The sequence below is a fragment of the Euwallacea fornicatus genome, chromosome 13, assembly GCF_040115645.1.
Source record: "Euwallacea fornicatus isolate EFF26 chromosome 13, ASM4011564v1, whole genome shotgun sequence".
NCBI classification, from domain to species: Eukaryota; Metazoa; Arthropoda; class Insecta; order Coleoptera; family Curculionidae; genus Euwallacea; species Euwallacea fornicatus.
Window position 1 is genome coordinate 615,613 of NC_089553.1, and position 25,649 is coordinate 641,261.

The 25,649-nt window shown below is 32.3% G+C and overlaps 1 protein-coding gene across 5 annotated transcripts in view; it reads left to right on the top strand.

The window, feature by feature from the left end:
• Positions 1-25,649, top strand: part of Oct-TyrR (Octopamine-Tyramine receptor) — a 201,623-nt gene that overhangs the window by 46,813 nt on the left and 129,161 nt on the right. For 4 of the 5 annotated variants that reach the window (XR_010732700.1, XR_010732701.1, XM_066289114.1 and 1 more), the window contains exons 1-2: positions 8,893-9,033; positions 9,432-9,481. The gene's annotated coding sequence lies outside the window, so the exon portion shown is untranslated. Of the gene's footprint in view, positions 1-8,892; positions 9,034-9,431; positions 9,482-25,649 lie in introns of those variants that run through there. The other variant, XM_066289115.1, reaches the window with a different exon arrangement.

A 25,649-nucleotide genomic window follows, 5' to 3' on the forward strand; every position in this document is an offset into this window, starting at 1 on the left:
TTCCAAAAAGTAGTATTCAGAGGGTGTTACGTCAAGAAAAGTATCACCCTTATCATTTAAAGAAAGTCCAGAACTCGTGGTCACTTTGAACAATTTTTAGTGTGCAATTTCATTCTTCTTTGTTATTTTGTTTCAAATAATTCAAAAAACGACTTTAGACAGACACGGTCTAATACGAGGAAGATAAGTAAGAATTGCTTTAAAATAACTACTATGAGAAAACGTCACATTTTGCAAAGAATCTCCAAGAGACGAAAAAGTTTCTAAATGAAAAGTACAATCAAGTAATGCAATCACTTGATTGAAATATTTAACGATTAAATAAATACGGGCCTCTATATGCATAGTCCGGCCCTTATATCTATGTTATAGCGAGGCTGTATGTTTCATTTTTTTATTTGTAAATTGCTACGATCGAAAAATATTTTTACACCAAATTTAACGAATATCCTTTGAAGGGCTCTTCCAACACAAATTATTTTTTCCAAATGGCGCCTCATATCCAAAGATCTCTAGAACTTAAACGACCGACTTTTGGACGAAAAGAAAAAATACGTGTTTGTTAATTGCATTAGTAGAAACCACGGTTAAAATATTTGCACTTTGATTTGGGACACCCTGTATTTGGGTTTTTTTTATAATATGTTCATTTTTTTAATAATCAACTATTTTGATATAAAACTGAAATGGATTTAAAATATTCCATACTTTTGTTCACAACTGTACACCTCTCTTGGGAAAATACGTGTCCTAATTAGTGAAATATACGATAATTAACCTCGTTTCGGCTAAGCAGTTTCGTTCGAATTAATAAATTAAAATTCGTTTTTAAATCCCCGTTAATCTGCGCTCCGGTTTAAATTGCGGCCTTTGAAAACTTTATTTAGTAATAACATTCCTGGACCATAAAATGAAAGAAATTCAACCGAATGTTCACCTTCATCGCCAAGCTCCGTTGATACCTCGGGCTAGGTCCCAATTAAAGCGAAATCCGCAAAACCGAAAACAAAACACGATTAACCTGGAAGTTCCAAATTCGTGAAAGACTTGAAGAAAAACAGATTTTAAACAAAGATTTTAATTCTCACTTTCGAAGTGGGTTGGTGAAGATAAATTTTATTTGAGCTTTGTGTACAACACTTTATTTTCAAATTTAGCACGTAGAAGTGTTTCAAATAAATTCACAGGGGATGTGTGTGCACTTTACGTTGGCCAAGAAGATTTATGGACGACTCAAACAATCTGATTTTGTTGAGCTCCTTAAAGTTCAAGAATTAAAGGAATTGAAGGTAAATCGTGCAGGTCTCAACCGGTGTTAACCTTTTACGGTTCGACTTAAAAGTCAATGTGTGATGGATACTGAGTTGGTTAAATAGGAGAAAAATTGCTCATCCAAAGGAGAAGTTTTACGGTACAATCGGACCACTAAAATTATTTTTGGTTTTTCAGTTATTTGGAAAGAAAAACGACACTTTCGAATTCTCTTATGTTATTTCCACAAGTTATGGTTAAAGATCTGAAATCATCACATATCAGCAAATAATAGTGTACTATTGTATAGTATTTCGACAGGTAAGATCTGGGTATTTGTGCCATTAAATTGTCAGCTAACACCCACAGCAACTTTGAAAGCAATTCGAAGCCCTAATAACAACTATAATAAGAAATTGTAGCAAAAAGTTTCGATGCGGGAATTCCGACTAGAATTTGTTACGTCAAACTTACCACAATATCGCTTTATACCAATACATCTACGTTAAAGTGGCAGAATAGAGTAACTTCCAGGTAATCGAAACTTATTCGCACTTCTTTTTTTCTGAGTTTTTCAGTACAGAAATATGTTTTAGTAAAATTTAGGTGATTGTTACTTATGTTATAAATTTATAAACAGGCTATTGGAACCACCAGTGCCGTGCTTGGGTAGGACACTTCACGACACCTTAATTGGTAGTACGCGATATTAAACGTTTGGCTAGACTCGTACCACCTTGGTCTGCCGGTTCGCGATCGTGAAGTAATAATGTGACATCATCATCATCATCATCACCCCTAAAAGAACCGGCCCTTGGGCAAAAATATACGTCAGAGACCATAAAAGGTTAAGGCGAACAGGAAACCAGCAAAAAAAGCCTCAGGAACAGTATCGGGTCGTTTTGCTTTTTGAATTTCTGAAGCACGTTGAAATGGAAAAAGCCATAATTATTTATCAATAAAATAATTAAAAATTAAAGAACTAAACAGTACTTATTATCCAATATCCTACAAATTCAAATAACGTAATCAATTATAAATAATGACACTGTCGAATGATGCGCTTATGAGTTTTATAATTCAATTTTCTACCACGAAAGTGACAAAACTAATTTATTATCCATAATCCATTAAATTAATATGTATATTACCGTTTTGAACGAAAATATGGTCTGCATGATGCTTAATGAGGAAAAAGTTAAACAATAAGCGATACAGGATCGATTACATTCAGACAAATGCACACAAGTTAATGCTCATGCAAAATCTGCTTTCACATTGGAAAAAAATACAACTGTTTAACTTTTATTTCAATCCCTGAAAAAATATCTTTTTGGGGAGTCTATGGACAATTCCGTGTATTTATCTACAAACCATGTATGATATGTTTTTTAACAATTTTCGAAACAATGGCGTCTAAAAGCTGATTTTTCACAATTTGCGTTATCGCTCTGTCCTAGATTTACATACCGACATAGTGGATCCATTATTTCCATTCATAAATAGATCATATCCATCAAAATATTCAATATACTTTGATGTAGAGCAGACTCTCGGTAACGTAAACACGCGACAATGACAACATTGCCTTAATGTAAATACAAAATTCGTACTATAGGATCAAGCGAAACGTGCGATAACGTAAACAATGTCTACGCTTGATAGCGTAAACAGTTCTTGGCGACAGTTAGATTGAACTGAAAGAAGAAAAAATCCAACCCTTATTGAACATCTATCGATTTTATATTTCTACCAATTAAAGATATCGATGGGAATAAAACATTTTTCAAATTTGGTTGCGTTGTGATAAGGCATAACTGAAATAAGTCCTTTTTTAGAAATTTACAAGTCAACTTGAGAAATCAGTGTTTCCTCAACTATTAACTGTAGAAAAAAAAAGTATTTAACAAATAGTCATATTTTGAGGTCGTCTATCCGCACCTGCTCTGTGTCGGTTCCATTACGACTCACGTTGTATACAGGGTGTTTGGTTTACAGATATACATTCGAAAGAGGATGGTAGGTAAGATGATTGTGAACGTATTTGACCATATATACTATTATAAAAAGTGTCACGCATTTCCAGATGTCGCCTTTTTTCCGGATTTTACCAAATTCGCTGTTTACTTCCATGTAAGTTACAATAAAAATTTAATAAAATATTTGTTGTGACTCTATCGGTTTTCGCATAAACTTGAATATGAATTTTATCGATATCAAACATGTGGTAGTATCAGTATATGAAAAAAAATATGATGCTTTAAAATTCCAAAAATGAATTTCTCTAATATCAAACCTTGAATTTATAAGTAAATAAAGAGAAAGATGCAAATGGAAGAGTCGTTAAAATATCTTTAAAAACTTCTTTGACCATTGAAAATTATATTTCAAAACGATGGATGCCTGGTCCATTATCACAGAACAATAAAAAAAAAAATTAAATAACCTATTTCCTGAAAGATAGATAGGACGAAATGGACCGACATTATGTCCTGCCAGATCTCCAAATCTCACCCAGTTGACTATCACATCTGGGGTCAAAGGAAAGAACTGATATCCAATGAGAAAATTCATGGTCGATACCATCTCATTCAAAAAATTAATGAGGCAGCAAAATTAATGAAGGCTGAAATGAGACTAGGAGTAACCACCACAGAGATAAGACGAAGATGTCGATGTTGCATCAGAAACGGTGGTTCTTATTTTGAGAATAATAATTAGTTATAAGTAAATATTATAATTTATACAAATAATAATTACTTATTAAATTTTTCTTCAATTTTTTTTTCTTTTTTAATTAAATACCTTATGGAGCATTAAGTCTACGCCTTTCAATACATCATTCGAAAGAACAATGGTCAAAGAAGTTTTTAAAGATATTTGAACAACTCTTCCATTTGCATCTTTCTCTTTATTTAGTTACAAAGTCAAGATATGATCTTAGAGAAATTCATTTTTGGAATTTTAAAGTATAAATTTTTTTCATATGCAGACACTACTACATGTTTGATATCGATAAAATACATATTCAAGTTTATGCGAAAGCCGATTGAGTCACAACAAATGTTCTATTAAATTTTTATTGAAACTTACACGGAAGTAAACAGCGAATTTGGTAAAATTCGGAAAAATGGCGATATCTGGAAATGCGTGACATTTTGTATAATAGTATATCTGGTCAAATACGTTCACAATCATCTTACCTACTACCCTCTTTCGGATGTGTACCGGTAAACCAAACACCCTGTATATATGTATTAAATGTGTCTTTAATAAATCGTTTATTATTTAAATCACGTCCGCTAACGTAAACATTTCTACAATGTGAACCACAGTTGATTTGAATTAGTTTACATTATCGAGCGTCTGCTGTATTTAAATGAGATATTCTCCCTTGTAGACCATGTTATATGTTTTATCTATACACTGGTTATGTTTCGATTTATTAATAGCTTTTCGGCAGAGATTTTATTCTATATATATATATATATATATAGACTCCTACAATATCACAAATTATTAAAATCCGTAAAGGTACGTTTTCTCTGACCATTAAGTTAAGTCAGTTACGAAAGTATTCGAACGGAATTAAGTTTGAAAGTAAAATCCTTTATTATTCATATATATCATAAAAAAATAAAATATGCTATATTTTAAGAAAGTACATTAATTTTTATTAAATTAAATAAACATAAAATTAAAAATATTTAGATACAACCAATATAAATAATAATGTTTCTACACAAATGATAAAATGAAATCCATAAAAGTATTCGAACATAATAAAAGTAAATAGATTTTCAAAGTTTTAATATTTGATTGGGCCCCTTTTTGCCTCGATTACCGCTTGTAGACGTCGTGGCATGGAATATACAAAATTTTGTGTCACTTCAGCACCAATAGAATTCCAGAACTCCCAAATATACTGGACTAAACTGTCCTTAGAGGTGATCGGGTCGGTTTTTAGTCTTTTTTCGACTTCATCTAACAAATATTCGATGAGATTTATATCTGAGCTTTGTGGTAGAGTTGGTGATAAATCAACCAAGGTTTCATTACCTGGGCTGTGTGCTTTGGATCATTTTCCTATTGAAACCAATAATCTCTTGGCAAACCCAACTTTTTAAATTTTATTTAAAATTACTTTATAATATTTGCAAATATTTCACTTTATCCATAATTCCATCTGTGGAGACCAGGTTTTCAACCCCATTTACCGCCATGCACCCCCACGTTTAACAGTTGCAAGTAAGTTTTTAGAATCCAGTTCTGTATTCTTTTTCCTTCACACTTTTTGGAGTGCATCACTGCCAAAAACATTGTAGTTGCTTTCATCAGAGAAAAGTACTTTATCCCAAAATGTATTGTCTTTAGTTATGTGTTGTTTTGCAAAGTTGAGATGTTTTTTTCGGTTTTTATGGCTAATATAATGCTTCTTTCTAGGAACTCGACCACGTATATCGTTACTTCTTAGGAAACGTCTGCATAATTCAGGATTTACTTCCTTTCTAAATTGGCTTAAAACATATCCTATTAATTTTGATGCAGAAATAAAAGAATTTTTTACATTTTCTCATAAAATCATAGACTTTCACATTTTATCAATTTTTTTTATTTTCCTGATAGACGTTTATTGATGATATTTCTGTGTGTTATTTATTTTGTTTTATTTATGAGATAGTTGATTTTCTTCTATTTAACAAACGAGCAATTTCTGCATATTTTTTATCTTCGTTGTACCATTTTAGTGTTAACTCTCGTTCGCGAAATGTTGTTTCACTTTTTTTCTTTATCATTTTTATAAACAATAATCTATGGTGATAAAGGATGTTTAGCTATTAATTTTACAACGTTGACTAACAAATGTTTTTTCATTTTGGTGAAAATATTATTTACAGTTCGTATCTTTTTTCCTTTTCGAAGTGTTAGAAGACTTTGGTGGATCAATATAAAGAAGATTTCAAATACCTTTTAGACAGGATGGTATTTATTATTTTTTTTACTAGCTATTTATCTATATAGATCCTCTTCTTGATAATATTGTAGAATTTACCATATGTTAAGTAAATAGCAATATTACATTCTTATTTGTTTCGTTCGAATGCTTTCGTGACTGACTGTAATTTCTAAAGGAACCCACTATTGACCTATTCAGGCGGCTTTTGCAAATTGTACTCAAGAACAGACATCTACCGTATGAGTTTTTACAATTATTAACTCCAGATCTCGGTACCAGTAAATGGTCCCTCCCGCCTTCTTATCGATAAGTTTTGAAAATTGACTCAAGTAGACTTCACTTCTCAACAAACATTCGTACCGTGACCCATCGCGACTGGTCACTCATAACACTTTACCACACTTACTTAATTATTTTAAGGTACATTATCTTATAATGATTAAGAAAACCCTGTATTTAGAATCACTATTTTCAATAACTAATAATTAATAAATAATGTTAACCGACATTGTGAGGTAATTGGACAACTAACAATATTTCGTTTTTTGACTTGAACAAACAAAAACAACAAACCATGTGGTTAAGAAAAGGTTCTTTTATAAAATACTTTTTTAGTTTCTATGCACTTGGAGTTTGAATGAGTGCAAGAAAGAAGTAATTAGGCGATTTGTAAGTGCGAGGGCGATAAGCTACCATTACCCTCTCCATTGTCAATGATCGGCTAATGTCGTCGGCTCGCAAGCAGTACGCTTTAATCCCGAGGATGGACGTAGTTCTACGTGATTTTGGAGGACGTCACTTACGCGCATTGATGCAAATTTGAATGCGTTCTTCGATTACAAATTCAATTTTAATGTAGCGTTACCTCCACAAACACCACTGTAGAAATAGTATTTTTAGAACGCATCAATTGAAAAACAAGCACGTTTTGTGACATGATCCATCCTCGGATTAAGGTGTACCGCTTACGAGTCAACGGCGGACACCTATCTCCCTCGCACTTATCAATCGCCCAATTGCCTCTCGCTTGCGCTCACTAAAACTCCATGTGCATAGCAACGAAAAAGTTACTGTATACCTTTTTCGTTAATTCGTTATTTAAAAGAATAGTTCCTTTGAATCTGCCATTATAATGACGACGAGGTCGCTACATTATTTTATTTCTAGGCTTTTGAATAATCCTGTGTAGTTTTCCGTCATTTTATTCCAATTACTACAAGTCTGTGGTAATTACTTCATTGCCCTCTTGTAATACAATACCCGAACAAAAGTTGGGACTTTGCAACTCCAAGCTTTAGTGTAAACTTCAATAAATAAATTAGACTTCTTGCTTAGAAGGTGAACTGCAATTTGCAGCCAAGAATGCAAAGTGAAAGTTTCAGTTATTTTAATTTTTCAGTTAGCAGCCTTTCCTCATTAGTATCGATTTAGCTTTAGGCGAGCTTTATGTCGTTTACTTTTCTCTCTTGTGCAGGATAAATCCAGTGAAGGGATCTCGGAGTTACGAAGTCGGTAAATGGGGAAAGAATTGCAGCTGTAACGTGCCAATTTAAATTTACTTGTTTTTTTTTGTGAAAAAATTCATGGCTTGAATATTGGAAAACGAAGGAGAAATTCATTTAAATTCAAAATATTAGGCCCACAGTTTCTAGAGTGTCAAAGGGGGCAGGGTTGCTGCATAGAGCGGTGGTTCTACGTTTTTCAGACGAAAGGGAGGAAAGATGTTAACGAACGAGGCATTTCAGGATGTGACCTTTTACTATTTATAATTTTGGTACTCTATCTTAGTTATCGTTCCATTTTGCGCATCAGCTGACGTGACGTAGGGAGTTCGCGTCCCTCTATTTCTACATTGGGGTGCTGATTGTTTGAGCTGTAGTTAAATACTCGGGAGGACCGTTACTCATTTTCCCACTCTGATTTATTTATGCATTTTCACACTTCGTCATTTACTTTAGTTATTTATATTATATTTGTTGAGGGGACACCAATCACTTTAGGAGACAGTAACTAATAATTGAAGCGTCATAACGAGGGTATGATTTACGTTTCGACGCATGTGTCGGGCGTTTATAATTATTTTGACTGGCGATGATGAATGATTGACTAGCTCTGGAATGCTCGAAGTGAGGAGAACTTAAACTTTCGGGAAGTAATTCTGCAATTTTCTTCTAAGAGGTATTGAGGTGTAAGTTGAACATATTTTCTGCTATTTAATTGGATACTTCTTGTGCTCCCGGACTATAATAGCCAGAAAACCGAATCTTATACTTATGCAGCAGTGAGAAAGTTGTACTGACGTTTGAGGAAGACTGAAATATAGGTCGAAACGTCGGCGTTTGACTGAGATTTACTATCTTAAATTCGATAAATCGCAGCTGGTTAAGTGCAAAATGAACGAACACGCGATCCATCCCCATCCATAGCTAGATTCTTCATAAAACTTGGCATATTCTAGATTGAAAATTTTATTACCACTTTCCACCCACGATTCATGGAATCTTCCCTCTCTAGTAAAGGTGTTTCGATAAATAATTATAGCAATAATTGGTAGATTGACTAATAATACGTATATATGTGTTAACGTCTTAGATAAGATAAAATTTTACTTCGATTAGTCTGAAAAAAGTTAGTAATATTATTATTAATTTAGTTGAAAATTTAGTCGCTTGCCTATGGTACATATTGGCTTATTTCCTTATTCGACGATGGTACAGGTGTCTCTATAGTGCAATATCGCTGGTAGTTCGTTGACTTAAAAAGCGATAAAAGTGTTGTGATTCCTTGTATTACTCATTGTCTCTCTACTAACATTGTAAGAGGAGGTAAGTCGGCCTTCTCAGAACTTTGAACAATAAATGGTAAAACTGTAATATTCTGAAACAAACTCTCAACTATCTCTATTATACTATTATATCTCTATTATCTCCATTATATACCGAAAATGAACGAAGGCTTGAATCGTACAAAAGGGCTTACGATACCCTAAACAACCAATTTGTTATTCAATTCGGTCGTGCAGAATTCTTTTGTGAATTTAAATGAACAGAATCACTGCACGCCTTTATGACTTGGCTTGGAAATTTCTAAATCCCAAGCCAGAAACTGTTTATTTTAGAATACGTAGAACCTACTTTGCTGTGTTTTGTGATTTGACGTTAAATTACGCAATCTCATGTTTATAGCAGGATTTTTGTCTAGCTTATAGATTATTTTGTTTCAGGCAGGATGAATCACGAACACATTTAATAAACGTTTCCGAAGACAACAATGGTAAGTTTTCACAACATTTTGGACTGAATGTGTACAATTTCCTTAAAAGGGTTTTGATGAAACAGGCCCTTTAAGGTAAATGCTACGTTTTTCGGGTTATTACTTGACGAAATTGTCTGCATCCTCTTTCAATAAAACATTTTTTGGGTGAAACGTGGTACAAGACAACCTCTTCGCTCTACGTTTTCTCCTGAATGATTTACTAGAGCTTTTCTTTGGCTTTAGCCAAGTCCGTGTCGTAAAGTAATATGGTGACTTTACATTACCGGTCGTATTATATTCATAAAATTGGAGCTGAGCTTTTCATTTTGAATTAAAATGTTTTATTGGAAACTCTTATCTCGTTCAAGCGAATATTTCCAAGTAGGATATTTGATGCATCCGGAAAACTTAGACTTATGCCATCGAGTAGGATTACTATAGGGACTTTCTTTAGTTGGCGAAAAATGGTCTAATTGGCTCCATATGCTTTCACCACGTTACGGACCTAAATAGTATCGGTGACGTAACACTTTAACTCACCAAAAATGAATGGTTTCTTCTTTGAAAAAATGACTTTTTCGGTCATGTAATACGTGATTCTTTTAAAACATTGCGGATTTTTTAACCTATTTTCATATCAATATCTGTAAGCTTGCGGGACCATGAAACGAATAAGGGTACTGGTTGAGGTAAAATAAACCAAAAAAGAGTAGGAAAATATAACAAATAATATAATAAAACCTAATCTAATCTAACCTAACTTAACCATAGCCAAACCCACCATACGTATTTTAACTGTTTTTCAATTTTGTTAAATGTTTGTTTTTATTTGGGTAAGAATAGTTCGGTTGGGTTAGATTAGGTTTTGTTGGGATTGGCTACGGTTAAGTTAGGTTAGGTTTCATTGTATTATTCATTACACTTTTCAACTGTTTTTTTGTTTCATTTTGCCCCACTTAACCCCTATTTACTCCGCGGTCCGCGGAAAGCTTGCAGATATTAATATGGAAAATAAGTTAAAAAAATCCACAAGTTTTGTAAAGAATCACATATTACAATATTAAAGAAATAATTTTTTCAAAGAAGAAAACATTAATTTTTAGTAGGTTAAACTGATGTGGTATTATAGAATCCAATAGAAAAGCGGCTACAAAGTAACAGAGATACGTTGACACAATCGGCTCAAAGAATTCAAGTATCTAAAAAACTGGTATAATTTCGTCGTTTTAACAAATTGCTATGAGGTTATAGGTAGCATTTCAAAGCGCAAAAATGGTAATTTTAAAGAAAGCGTAATCTATTAATACCCTCGTGTAGTATCAATGCGCGTAAGATAATAGTTTGTATCAGATTGTTGTTATTGTGACAAAAATTCGCTCTTTATAGACGTCTACATATCCCAGGACCGAGTTTAACAGAACCAAGTTTAAACACCCATCCACTCCTCGTAAGTGTGTTAGTCTCTGGTCAAAGAAATCTAGAACTTTGTGAGCGTGAATCTTGCAACCATCCAGTAAAAATTATGTAATGTGAAACATAGAAATTGAAGAAATGCTTTATCAGCAACACAAATGATTCTAACGGTAAGATTTCCGATTCTTTTAATACTGTTTATATGTATGATTTATGCCGTCTGTAGCAATTTAAAGCTGTAAGCAAATCGAAATTTTAGTACTCATTCAATTGCAATCGAAATGAAAACATTTCTAGACTTCGACATTTGTGTTATTACCATGATGGTTACTAGGATGTACCAACATATTCTAAAAAAATAAGCCCCATAGATTTTTAGAAAAGAATAGACACATCACCTTCTTTGGATATTTTAATCTGGAAACTGGCAGTATTATCATTAGCTGATTAGCGTGTGGAAAATTCACTTTTCACATAAGCACGTCAGTATGCCCATGCGGAAAATAACATTCTCTTCAGGGACATTTGCATCGTGCATACAAGGAAACATTTTGCATCGTATTTAAATGCTCTATAAAAAAGGGCATTAACAATGTGCTAGTTCGCATTTCTGCAATATAGAAAGATTTCTTGTACTATTGAAGGAAAATTTTCCAAGCTTCAAGATTATACTATATGAGCATTACGTCGCGCATATTTGTGTTTATTTAACTGATCTCTTATAGTTTAAAAGATTCCCAGACATTTTTGCAAATTTATAGCGTTCTGTATAGCATAAAATTTAATTCCAATTTAATTGAGCCAGTTTCGAATGATCTGCATTTGTATGTTGTCACTATTGAATTTTTCTTTAATTTTTAATTTAATATTTTCATATAAAGTATGACCGCCATGAATTTTTAGCACAACTCTGTATAAAAATTACGGAGAATTGTTCCAATAAATTTCAATAACAAAACTGTTTCTCTACTTTTCGCCGCAACGAATTTATCAATTATTTTTCTTTTAGCAGAAAAAAAATCGAAAATAAATATTCATATATACGAATATTATTTGCCAGTTGAAATCAATTTTGTATACAGGACGATTAAGTCTATAAATCAATTTTCGCAGAGTTATTGATAATTTTGAATTGTTGCTTCATTCTTTGCCCATAGTGTATATGTCACGATCATTTCATCCGTAAAATAACTGAATTGTTATTTTCAAAAGCCCACATTCTTAAATAAATACGATTTATAAGCGTAAGTAAATTTAAATTGAATAGAACATTTCTCACAATTATAAAAAATATACAGCGTGTTTCATTGAAATGTTGAATTTTATTTGCCTTCACTGAAATTGCGATGTTCTTTCATTGAATAACATTTTTTGACTATGCCGCAAAAATTCTGTAATTTTTATAGTTAAACATTTTTGCAAACTCTTATAAAACTTTGCCAGTAACAAGCTAAACATGAAAACTTACCCAGCATCACCCAGTGTCTTACCCAGTGCCTCTAGATTACACTCATACATAGATATGTACATTGTTGTATGTGTATGTTCCATGATAATCTGGGTGCATCGTTGCATTTGCGCTGATATTAGATGGTATTTTGCAATTATATATTGATCACTACTATGAAATATAAATGATTATTGAACTTGGATAATGCCATATAAAGTTTAGATTAGTTTTCAGTGGATTTGAGTTGACACAGATGGCAACAACAACGAAGGGACTGCAACAGCAAAATAACGTTGTCTCAAACTGCAATTATAAGTTCACGGCGATAACTCCATTTCTATCGCTTAGAAGTTTTCCAATTATATACATATTTAAAAAGTAAATACAAATTTTCAGTTTCTCCAAATTTATTTAATCAGTCACTGGTTAAATAACGTTTTAAACTAGAAATTTCGCGAGTTTGCCTTTTCTAATAATTATGATCCGAGTCCTGCATGTAGTGCAACTTTGCAGTTTATCCAGAAACTCCATGCTTCGACGAGCTTTTCTAGCAAGTTTTCCATTTCAACTGCCTTTTTATTAATATATTATTTATTCGGGCTAAAACTAATACTTCAGGATAGTTCGTTGAAACGAAATTCACAATGAATCCATTGGATTGAAATACTGATTAAGATTAAAACAAACAAGACCTTTCCGTTGGATTTACCACTTCATCCATATAAAGTAGCCCTTGAGGTGCTTAAAACACGGTTAATGCCCCTGGGATGTTTTGAATTATTACTGAATAAACAATTTTCGATTAGGAATTTGTGTGTCTGTTTGGATAAAACTGAGACCTCTCTTGTCTCGAATGTTACCTTGCCAAAAATAGACTGTATAACTGCTTTTGAAAAACTTGCGAATATATAATACTTATAAGTTGCATAAAGTAATAATATAACAAAATCACAAAATGAAACATACAAGGTGTCCATCAAACAAACGGCAACAATTCAAGGGGTTATTACCCGGACTATTCCAAGAATGTTTTGTTCTTTGATGATTTTAAAATGCCTCTTTGTTTCGAAGATACAGGGTGAGAAAATTTTTCGGCAATAGCAATATTTTATTACTAAATATTACACGTAAAACATTTTAACCCACACGAACTGTTGAAAATGACTTTCTCGCTCAATATCTTCGGACCATAGAGGCTATCGAAAAATCATCAAAGAGTAAAATATTCTTAGAATAGTCTAGACGATAATCCCTTGAGTTTTTGCCGTCTGTTTAATGGGCACCCTTTACAACCTTTCTTCAAGTTGAATTGCATTGGGTGAGCTCATTAGCTAGTCACTGGTGAATTTAATAGTGGTGACCCTCGACACAATACGCAACTCGCTATGCCACTGCGAGCAATAAGAATCTGCAACTAAAGCTTCTAATGCAATATACAGTAGTATATACAGTAGAATTCGACTATAACGAACCTTCAAGGGATTTTGCCTGTCGTTTGTTACATGCGGAAGTTCGTTATAAGCAACTGAGGAAAAGGTCTTGTTGATTCAAAAATTCTCTTTTAATTAAGTGCCAAATTATACACTTTTTCCTTGCAGTATTTTCATGTATTTTGCGAACCTGCTGCCTTCAAACTTATTAAATTACATCAACAATAAACTAATAAGAAATAATTATTCGCGATTTTGAAAGTTTGTAATTTAATATTCAGACAACATCAGAATACAGCATAAGAGTTATCTGATGGCAAATTTTATGCTCTTTCAGACGATCTATCTGATTTGTTGTTATGTTGAATGCGATGGTCACAATTTTAATAAATATGAAGTGAAGTCGTTAAAAATCAAGATAATAATAAAAACCAAATATCTATAAAACAGTTTAAAATCAGACCTTAGTTTATACGACTTTTTTAATTGGCAATTGGGTCTAGAATCATCCCTTCAAATATCATCCTCTACTCATAGAACACCCTGTATATTAAATGAAAACAACAAACAAAAGTTGGGAAAAAACAACAAAAATCTAAATAATATTGAAGTGTAGGTGGAAAAGAGGTCTGCAGTTTGACTCTGAACCTTCCAATCAACATCTCTTCGATTATTGCAGAAGATCTGTTGCATTCAAAAAGTTTTCATTTTCTAGAAAAGTCATTTGTTCATAATATGTTACGATCATTAAAGTAGAAAGGGCCTCTTGAGCTGTGAAGGTTAAAACTTCATCATTCCTGTCAACTTCCTCTTCATCACTCGAACTATTTTCGTATTGATCATTGGGAGTTATTTGAATAATGCCAATATCATTAAGAAATTCAGCAACTTGCACGTGTTCATCAATCATGTCACATTCATTTAAGTTAATTTCCTCAAAATCAGAAATGTGCTCGTTTTTGGCCCATTTGCTTAAATCCCCAGAATCATCTTCCGACGTTTCGTTTTAACCGACCTCAAAGCTCGAGAAAATAATAAATATCGTTTGTGTTGTAACATACAAAGTGTCTCGTATTAATAGACTAATCCGCTAACCGGAGATACCTTATGCAAAGATAATTGGACTTTCCTGGTGGTAGTTTTCCTTTGGTGCTTTATACGTATTATACAGGGTGTTGAAGTTAATTTTTTTTTTAATTTTGTTAATAATTTTGGTGTGTTTTAACATATTTTAATGAAATTTTGCAGTGACGTATAGTTCGTCTAGACGCACATTCTCTATGATTTGAATTTTAAAAAATAGGAGAAACAATGGGGAAAATGGGGCAGCGTATACACATTTTCCCCTAACTGTTTTTTGCCCACGTCAATAATCCATTGAGTTAGTTATTCAAATTAGCTCATCCTTTATCTAGATTTCTAGATTCTAGTAGAATTTTTATTTACAGCTTACGTTAGAAGATTTGTCACGTATTGTCCCCCAATACGTGACTTCCTTTTTTATTTACGTCGAGAACGTATCATGAAGACGAAATTTTACAAATTGTCCATAACAATCCGGATATTAGCACGAGAATGATTACATTTCAAAAGGAAAATTATGACATTAGTAAGTGCAACGTACACCAAGTACTAAAACGGCAATCATGTATGTTTTTTGACTACGTTCTCGACTAAATAAAAAATGGAAGCCACGTATTGGAGGGAAATAAGCTGAAATATCTTCTAAAGTAAGCTGTAAATATAAATTTTACAATTCAAATAAAGGAACAACTACTTTCAATAATCAAACAAATGCACCATTTGCGAGAGATCTAAAAAAAAGTGAGGAGAAAAACATGTACACCAACCCCATTTTTCCCATTGTTTCTCCAAATTTTTTCTACAGAAAGCATAGAAAATGTGCGCCTAATCAAACTACACATTACTGCAAAATTTCATTAAAATATGTACAAAAGTTTTTTTTCCTAATTTCAACACTGTATAATGAGCATAAAAGGCCCAATGAAAGAGTGCTACAAGCAAAGTCTAATCATTTTTCCATAAGGAATCTCTTGTTAACCGATTCGCTCACTAATACGACACACCCTGTATACAGGGTTATTCACCTAACTTGTTCCTTAAAAATTTACTAGGATCTAAAAGTAATACGAATTTGAAAATTCGGAATAAAGTTGATATCAATGTATATATATATTTTTTTAAATATTTACAACTTCCTGTCACTTCCTCTTTAACTGGAGATAGCTGTTAAATCATTTTTTATTATTTGACCCACAGCCTATTATTTTTAAATTATGGGTAATATTTCGGACACATTTTCTGCATAATATTCTATACCTAGCCTTTATCATTTTTGAGATATTTAACCCTGAATTAAGCACGTGCCTCCGTAATGACCGATTTTAAAATTACATATCTCCGTATTTATTACAAACATAATCTTCCTGTTTGTAAAACGTCAATACAGAGTTTCAAATTTACACTTTTGCTATTTATATAGCTTAGCGTCGCACAGGGTGTCCAAAATTCAGCTTCTAACATTTTATATTTTTGAAGTCGCCAAAGTCTATTTTTTTTTAAATGGGACACCATATATCTTTAAACCGTATCACGTAGAAAATGTAATTGTTTATCGAACTATATCAGTGTTACCTATATTTAATCGAAATTATTTCCGAAATATTTAAATTTTATGTGAAACTAGTAGTGTGTATTCATTCTGGAAAGTATTTACTCTTCATGTAGTTGATTTGAGAGAAAGAAATAATGCGTTATCCTATCACATATGAAAATTTAAAGAATTATGAGAATGAAAGTGTAGTACTACATTACTACTAGTTTCACATAATAAAACATAGTTATTTCGAAAATGGTTTGGAGTAGGTATGGGTAGCCCTGATACAGTTTGATAGAGAATTATATTCTCTACGTGACACTGCTTAAAGTTATAAAAATTGTCTTTTGCAACTTCAAAAATACGAATATTGTTAATTATATTTTAGACACTCTGTATAATACTAAGACATATAAATAGCAAGAGTGTAAACTTTACATTATGTATTGACATTCTACGAAATGTGAAGATTATGTGGTATATAACTGTGGAAATTTACAATTTTAAAATTGCTCATTAGGGAGGCACGTTTTTAATTCGATGTCGAATATCTCAAAAACGATAAGGGCTAATTATGGGGCATTATACCGAAAATATGTCAAAAATATTATGTAGAATCTAAAAATAAAATAATATATTTGAAGTCCCATTTGAAATATGTAAGTTGGCAGGTATTTCTGGTTAAACCGGAAATGACAGGAAATTGAAAATATTTTATACAAATAGTACACGTCGAAGTTAACTTGAAATTTTCAAATTCGTAGCACTTTTAGATGCTTGCAAACTTTTAAGAAACGGGTCGGGTAAATAACCGTGTATACAGGGTGTCTCGTATTAGTGGGCCAATCGGTTAACCGGAGATTGCTTAGGCGAAAATGATTACACTCTCCTTATGGCACCTTTTCCTTCGGCGCTTTAGACTCATTACACTAGGTATGGAAGTTAGGAAAAAAAATATTTTGCAATAACTTCAGTGTTTTTAGCATATTTTAATGAAATGCTGCAGTGACGTATAATTTGATTAGGCGCACATTTCGTACGACTTGAGTTAAAGACACTTGGAGAAACAATGGGAAAATGGGGGGTCGTGTACCCGTTTCTTCCCAATTTTTTCTTTCTTAAAAATTTTTTTTTTTGGACTCGCCAATTGTGCATTTGTTTAATTATTAAAATTATTTTATTTAGATTTCTTCATTGTTGTAAAAATTTAGATTTATAGCTAACTTTAGAAGATATGTCGACTTCTTGTCTCCACAAATATATAGTCTCCATTTTTCCTATATGTTGCGAACGTAGTTCCAGAACACACGATTGCCGTTTTAGTACTTGGTGTACGTGTACGTTGCACTTACCTACGTCTCGATTGACCATTTGAAAAGCAATCGTTCTCGCGCCAATATCTGGATTTTTAAGGACAATTTGTAAAATTTCTTCTTCGTGGTACGTTCACGACGTAAATAAAAAAAGGAAATCACGTATTGGAGGGTGATAAGCTGAAATATCTTCCAACGATAGTGGCAAACAATTTTTTTTTACATGAACGAAAAAATCCAGATAAAGAAACAGCTAATTTGAATAGCTAAACAAATGTATCATTGGCATAAGCAAAAAAAAACAGATCGGAGGAAAACGTGTATACTACCCTCCGTTTTACTCCATTTTTAAATTGTTTTAAAAATATTTTTAAATTCAAATCATAGATGTGCGTCTAATCGAACTATATGTTACTGCAAAGCTTCATTAAAATAGGGTAAGAAACACCAAAGTTATTAACAAAAGTTTTTTGTTTTTTTTTTTCATTGTTTTTAACGTTTTTTATAATGATTATAAAGGCCAAAAAAAGTACCACAAGGACGTCTAATTATTTTCGCATAAGAAATCTTCAGTTAGTCGATTGGACCACTAATACGGGACACTCTGTGTAATAAAATGTAATGTATAATAAATAATGTTCTTTATATCCGAGTTTGTCATAACCGAATAAAAATACTTTTAACTTTATAGGAACTCGGAGTGGATTTTTTTGTTCGTTCGTTATAATCGAGTCTTCGTTACAGCCGAGTTCTACTCTTAAAAGATAAATTTATGAGAAGTAAAGAAAAAAACGTGTAACTTCAGATTTGGATAAATTGAAAGTAGGTACACAAAGTGTTGAATGTCTCTACCGTCTTCTTCAAAGGATTTCAAGGTGTGGGTTCAAATCACTTATAACAGGTTCACTTACCGAATGAGAAATGCCGATTTATTAATATTTATATGTACTACGTTGGTTAAAATATATTTTTTTAAAACACAGTTGAATTTGATATGCATGGAACAAATGAAATTTATTTCAAATCTTTGTTTATAAGGAGTTTTTTGAGCGCACCCCCTAAAATTTCTATTCAGCCTTAAATTAAACGTCATGTGATATAGAATAGCGAATGCCTGGTGTATTTGAAATATCGCTCATTTTTTCAAAATCAGGTATATTTTTTCAAATAATTTGGACGAAACCACGAACAAATTATTTTTTTTTGGTTTAGTCAAAGAAAGAGTGTGATGAATGTCTGAATAAAAGGAAAAATAATTTATCCGAAACATACAACGTCGAAAATGCATTTTTCATTTGACATGATATGTATAACTACATTACGTATTTATAAAGGGTGGAAAATGAAAACTGAAATAAAACGGAAAATCGAATTACCGGTTATTAAGGTTCTCTAAACGGCAATAGTTACAGTGTTGGCTAAATGGGATAAAATTTGCGTGATTTCGAGCACTTTGGAGCTTGCCTTGAAATTTATTACTAATTATTCATATTAGAGTAAATGGTGAATTACCAATTCAAAAGCAGATAAAATGTTAAAAGAATATATACTCTAGGAGAGCCATATTTGTTTATTTTTTCTATCTTTTCAGAATTTTTGAAAATATCTGGAAATCTAACTTAAGACAATGAATGGCTGGCTTAAGTTTTAACAAATGCGCTTGGTGGATACTTAAAACTATTAAGATAAATTTCCCTATTTTCTAAAATATTACTTAAAAAATTTTCCATAAGATCCGAAAGACCATCAGCTAAGGAAGTTTTGAACATATTTGAATAAACATACACCTAAAGGTTCACATAAACTCCACGTTTGAACTTCAATTTTTGCTACACTCTAAAGTAGAAAAAACATGTTTAAGGAGTTCTAGGTAAATAATAATTCTATTTTAGATTTTCTGACTTAAATAATTAAAGTAATTCATTTATACATAATAAAACAGTTTAGTGCATTTTTATGATAAAAAGGATTGTTGTTCTACGTTTCAATCATTGTAGAACAGCAGGGTCAAATTAAAAAATATTAAACACTTAATTATCAGGAACACTGTAACACTTGGTACATAGGTATGTTTAGTTAAATCAATTCAGAATTATCTCCTCTAATACCCTATTTAGTATCCTGCACTACCTACCAAACACCTTGTATAGCTAGTTCCATGGGCTTTATTATTAATTTAGACAACTATTCAGTTTTTAAAAATCGTCTTCTATATGACCTTTATCAATTTCAATGCAATTTAGAACCTTAAGTTTAAAATTTTGCATCACCCAGTAAAGTAAACCTCAATCTATTTTTGGAGTTTCATTTAGAGTTTACTATTTTAGCTCCAGAATTGTTGCTATACCACATCAAACTAATACTTTTGGACTGTGGTGTTTCTTGGTAAACAATTCGATAGAATTCTCACGTCAATGACGAATAAGTCAACAACGAATAAGCAGTGAAAAAAATATTAAAAATAATTGTTGTAGGACTACTCATTTTGATCAATAATTTCATTTTAACCAAATTGATGAATTTTCCTTTCATCGATCATGATCGAGATGGAGATTTCTTTTGCTGGTTAATGCAAAATCTTAAAATTAGAATTCAAAATTGCATTGAAGTTGACGGAGAGCATTTAAAAGACATGATTTTTAACAATTCAATTATTATCTTAATTGACAATAAATCCCATAGATTCGTCTATATATTAGTGTGATAAAAAGTTTTATTACTTTGATAAGAAAGCTTTTATTTGCTTTTTAAAGTGCATAGTTTAATATGGGGAATTCAGTATAATGTGATAAGTCAGACATAGAGCAATAAGTTAAATATGATTTTAACAGAATGTAGCCCAAAACTCTGAATTTAGATAAAAATTATTGTAATTATAATTACTTATTATGACTCGTTAATATTTAGAAAGTCATAAGATATTTGTTTTTATCTTTATTTTCTTTATGACAGATTAGTAACATTGTGTGAAAATCGCAGCATTCTTTGTCCATTAATAAGTGAAATAAGCAGACATTGAGGTCGAACAATTGTAATATAAACTGAGAGTAATTATAAATTTAAAGCTGTAGTAATTATCAAAACGTAGGTTTGAAAGCATTGCGTTAAATAATATAAATTTCGAGATGCTATTTCTTTTTAAATCTAATCTAAAGTGTTTACATCTCTTGTGACTAAGAAAACAGAGAGAAACTGGCCGTAGGAGTAAGATAATGTAACGTATAATCAAATTGCTAGCAGTAGGGTAAAGCAATCGTAACCGTTGTCTATTATAGATATATAATTTATGTTTGCAGCATAAGCACCTATATGGTTTTGCTTTGAACTGCGGTGGCTAAATCACAAGGAAAAAAGCCATGTTTGTAGAATAAATATTTTTCTACCTGAAAAAGTTCATTTAACAAAAGTTGGAAATAAGTCAAAATCTCTATATAACTTTGTTGTTAAATTTAGTGTAATAAAGTGAGGTATTCATGAAAACATTTTCGGTCTCAAATTTACCATTTTTATAGTACACTATTCGTTGAATCGCAGATTTCTTTATATTTAGTCTAGGAAGACTTGCTCTAACGTCTTTTATTCACAAGGTGTCGGGGAAAAGTATTCGCCCTCAACAGCTTTTCTGATCTTCCTTAAAAAAAAAAACGATAAAGCACGTCAACTTATATAGAGAAAGGGACATCATTTGATGAAAAAGTCGTTTTTAAAATATTCCTGGGAACCACCCCTTTTAAATTTTAAAATTGGAAAAGGGGCTGTTATACTTCGTTTGAAAGATTATTTTATTTTCTACAGGATCAAACTTTTTTAAATGTTTTTTCGTTGATCTTATAAAAGTTGAAGAAAAACCAAATAACTTGATTTTAACCATTTGTACCGATATTTTATTTATTTTATAGTAAAAATTGTTAAAAGTTAAATTAACTTCCGTACACATGTACAGCTGACCCTCAAAAATGTCGTCACACATTATCTAACATTTCTGATGTTATTGACCTGCACTCTTAAACGATTCGAATACGTGTGTAACTCCTACAGAGAATCAGATTGTGTGACATAGAATATGTGTCATGTGGTCTTCAAATGTCCCCAATAGAAAAAAATCTAGGGGAGTTAGATCAGGGAATCACACGGGCCATTCGACGACACCTTTTCTGCCAATCCATTTTCCAGGAAAATCTTCATCCAGAGTTTGTGGGACAGTATATCTGTACCTTCATCATTTAAATAATACGAAGATCCATAAGAAAATATATTACACAACAAATGTCTATTTAAATATAATATGTTCCTAAAGGATTTGTAGAAGTCTAATTGGGGGCCAAAATCATCCTCATTTAATTCTTGTATTAGTTTAATGACATAAGGATGGAATTATGTTTATTTTAAAATTTTATGAACAGAACTTTTTGAAATCCCGAGTTTTTTCTATTGTTCATTTGAACACGTTCCAGCATCACAATTTGTACTTCATCACCTTTCATTGGGTAACATAATGATATTTTATTTTTGGGCGGAACCAGTCTCATTGAATTTCATTAGCAACGTAGATACATAAGGGTGGCATATCATTTTGTCAAGATGATATAAATTGAAGACACGAGCTACTTTTCTTGTAGAATTAATATTTTTACAGAAGAGACTCACAATCTCGATTCTCTCTTGTAACGAGTAAACCATTTTAATCAAGTTAAAAATTGAAAGAACCGTAAAGTGATGTCTTGCCATGAAGTACTAAAACCACTAAGTAAAGAATGAAATATCAATAAATTGTTCCTCCAACAAAATTCAAATTTATCAATTTTAAATGGAACGTTAGAAATGTTATTGTTATTGACGCAAACTGAATATTTTCAGTATTTATTACACTCATTTTCATGATTTGAATCAAGTTATTTGGGTTTTGTTTCATTTCTACAAAACCGACGTACAAAAATGAAAAATAAGAGCTTCACCACGTAGAGACTAAAATTACTTTTCAAACGAGGTATAACAAAGTCCCTATTTCAATTTGAAAACTTAAAGGAGTAGTTTCCAGAGGTAGGGGAATAACATTTCGAAAACAACTTTTTTGCCACATGATGTGTTGGAGGAACTCCAACATAAAGATCGCTCTCACGCAATGCCCTAACATCTGGACAATAAATTTGGTAAAGAGAGAAAACAGAACCCAAAACTCGACATACCATTAGGTGCCAAACCATGGGTACCGCGCTAATCACCTTTCATCTGGTTTACTTCCACCCTGATTTATGAAGTGCAAATCGTACAATCGATTAAGGGCCGCAGTAAATTAGAATGGAATGTCGCAACAAACTCGCAAGTGGACAAGAACCAGAGGGTGTTAGCAATAAGGCAATGGTGTGAAAGCATCAAGGTGGTGATTTTCCCACGAAATTATGGGAAGGAACCAGACTCGAGGACCTGCATTTTTCGAGAAGGAGCACCACTCCTCTTGGAGCAAAGAACAGAATCGTTTCTCACCTCGTCGCGTTAACAGCAACTTCTCTCCTCTCTCAATTTCATAAGTTAGACCACAAAACTTTACGAACTTCTCACGCTCTCGTCACAGTAAAAATCTATACACGGGCGTTATTGTTAATAGTTTAATCACCCTGTAATTCAACTAGTCTGTGATTAAATTTAGTGTGATTCGTGTAACAGAGCTTCTATATCCTCTCGAACCTTCGGAACCCCTTTATTTTATGACGGAAGCCCGTTTGGTCCTTCGATTCAATTACGAAACCCCGCCACCGTATTTGGATTCCTCAGTGGGTGCCTAGTGAGGCAGTCACTACTGTTAGGCAGGAACTCAGGAAGCCCCTGGCCTAAACATGATGATCTATTTCCTATCAAAATGGATGTGTTTCAGCCCTTTTTTTTATAAAACTTTTTTTACACAACAAAAATGATATTCTCAGTGGATACTTTTCCCTGGGACATCCTGTATATTCGATGCAATAAAATTTAGTAATACCGTTTTCCTGTTGATTAAAACTGTCAGTATGATTTTTTTAATCTTTTCCCTTAAAACCTCGTGTTTGATTTGGGTTCTGATTGATTCCCAGCAAGTTTTGTTAATTAAATAATCTATTCCTCTGATCCCAAAAAATACGTTTTTATTTTGTATTGCATAACTTCTGTGCTAAAATTATATATCCCTATGTACACTCCAAAACCAGGAACTGAAAAGTGTGTCGTATAAAAGTATCATCTGACATCCTTTGTTATGGTACCGCTCAGTGCTTACCACGAGTTTTGTTGCTGCTGACGTCGGACTTAAACAAAAATGCACGTTGCCATGTAAGAAAATCCGATTTCATTTCACTATATTTACGTAATATGTATCTAAAACATGGTTTTTCGTATTTTGTGAAAGTAGTATTTTAATGCGAGATGTGATAAACTACTCCCCGAACGTCAAACAAATCACGGACCACTTTCGTACGAAATAAACACATCAAATTTATCACCGAATCATTTTAACAATTTAGGAACTCGGAATATCGAAAATAGTAAAATTTTAGACAAATATTTACATTTTCTTTTCTTTTAATATTTGACTGATAATTGGTTTATTTTAGAGGAAAGAAATTTTTAAGACGTTAAGACGTCAGATCTGAGGCTATTTAGTCCGCCATTCATTCCTGAAACATTTAGTACGAGCTCAATAATGGTTTGCTCGAATGTTTCTTGGCAGCATTATATTGGGGATCGAAAGGAAGTCGTTTTCAAAATTCGGCCTTTTTTGTAATAAACAAAAAAATAAATACGACCTTTTTAACGCCAGATTGCCAGGTCTGATTCGGACTAACGAAAACAGAATAAAAATGCCTATTTTCTAGACATGCATTAAACTGATTTCAACAAGACATATACAGGGTGTTTCCTAACTGCGTATAAAAAATTTAAAGCCGTAATCCTCGACTGATTTTGAGTCAAAAATGTCTAATAAACATATGTCCGCAAATGCCTTGTTTCCAAGATACAGGGTGTTGAAATGTGACAAGAAAAAGAGATTTTATTTCCAAAATGATTCAATTTGGGTGTTTGAATTTTAAAAAAGACAATTCCGGGGGTTTCGAGGTTTTCTTCTATACGTCTTAAGATTTCTTCCTCCACTTCTGGTGTTCGACGTGTTATTGGTTTTCCTCCTCCTGGAGTCTTCATAAGAGATCCTGTATCACAAAGACGTTGAAAGAGATTTTTAAAGGTTTGGTGGTTTGCAAACCTTTCCATGTAAATGCGCCTCGCTGTCAAACACTTACCATCAGCAAGGCCGTAAACAAAAACCATATTGACCATTTCTTGATTAGTGTAATTAGGTATTTGAAAAATTTTCAAAACTGAGGTATAATCTGATTTTTGGAACGCAAAACTAAATTCTTTCACTTTAGAGAGTAAAACACCAAAATAACACTGTCTATCTTGTTTACAGTAGTGGAAGTAGCAAAAAAACTAACAATAAACAAGTTAGTAAATACCACCAAACCTTTAGAAACCTTTAAAACCTTTTTCAACGTCTTTCAGTCAACACCCTGTATCTTGGAAACAAGGCATTTGCGGACATATGTTTATTAGACATTTTTGACTCAAAATCAGTCGAGGATTACGCCTTTAAATTTTTTACACGTAGTTAGGAAACACCCTGTATAAATCTTAAAACTAGCATTTACGTACGTCCATGCATTATATGGCCCATAGAAGTCAAAATATGAATATTGTTAAAAGTTTCAAAATTATAAAATAAACTTGTCAAAACGAATTGAGGACCACTTCTGTAGATGCTCACAAAATTTATTAAAACAATTTTTATTTAGCAAATTTTGGGTTACTCCGGGAATCACCAGGCTTAAACATAACATTTAGTTTTTTAAAATTGAGCAGAAAATTATAGATATTAATGAATTACTGCAAGTATTTAATTTTTACCATTTCTAATGCGGTAATAAACTTAACAAAT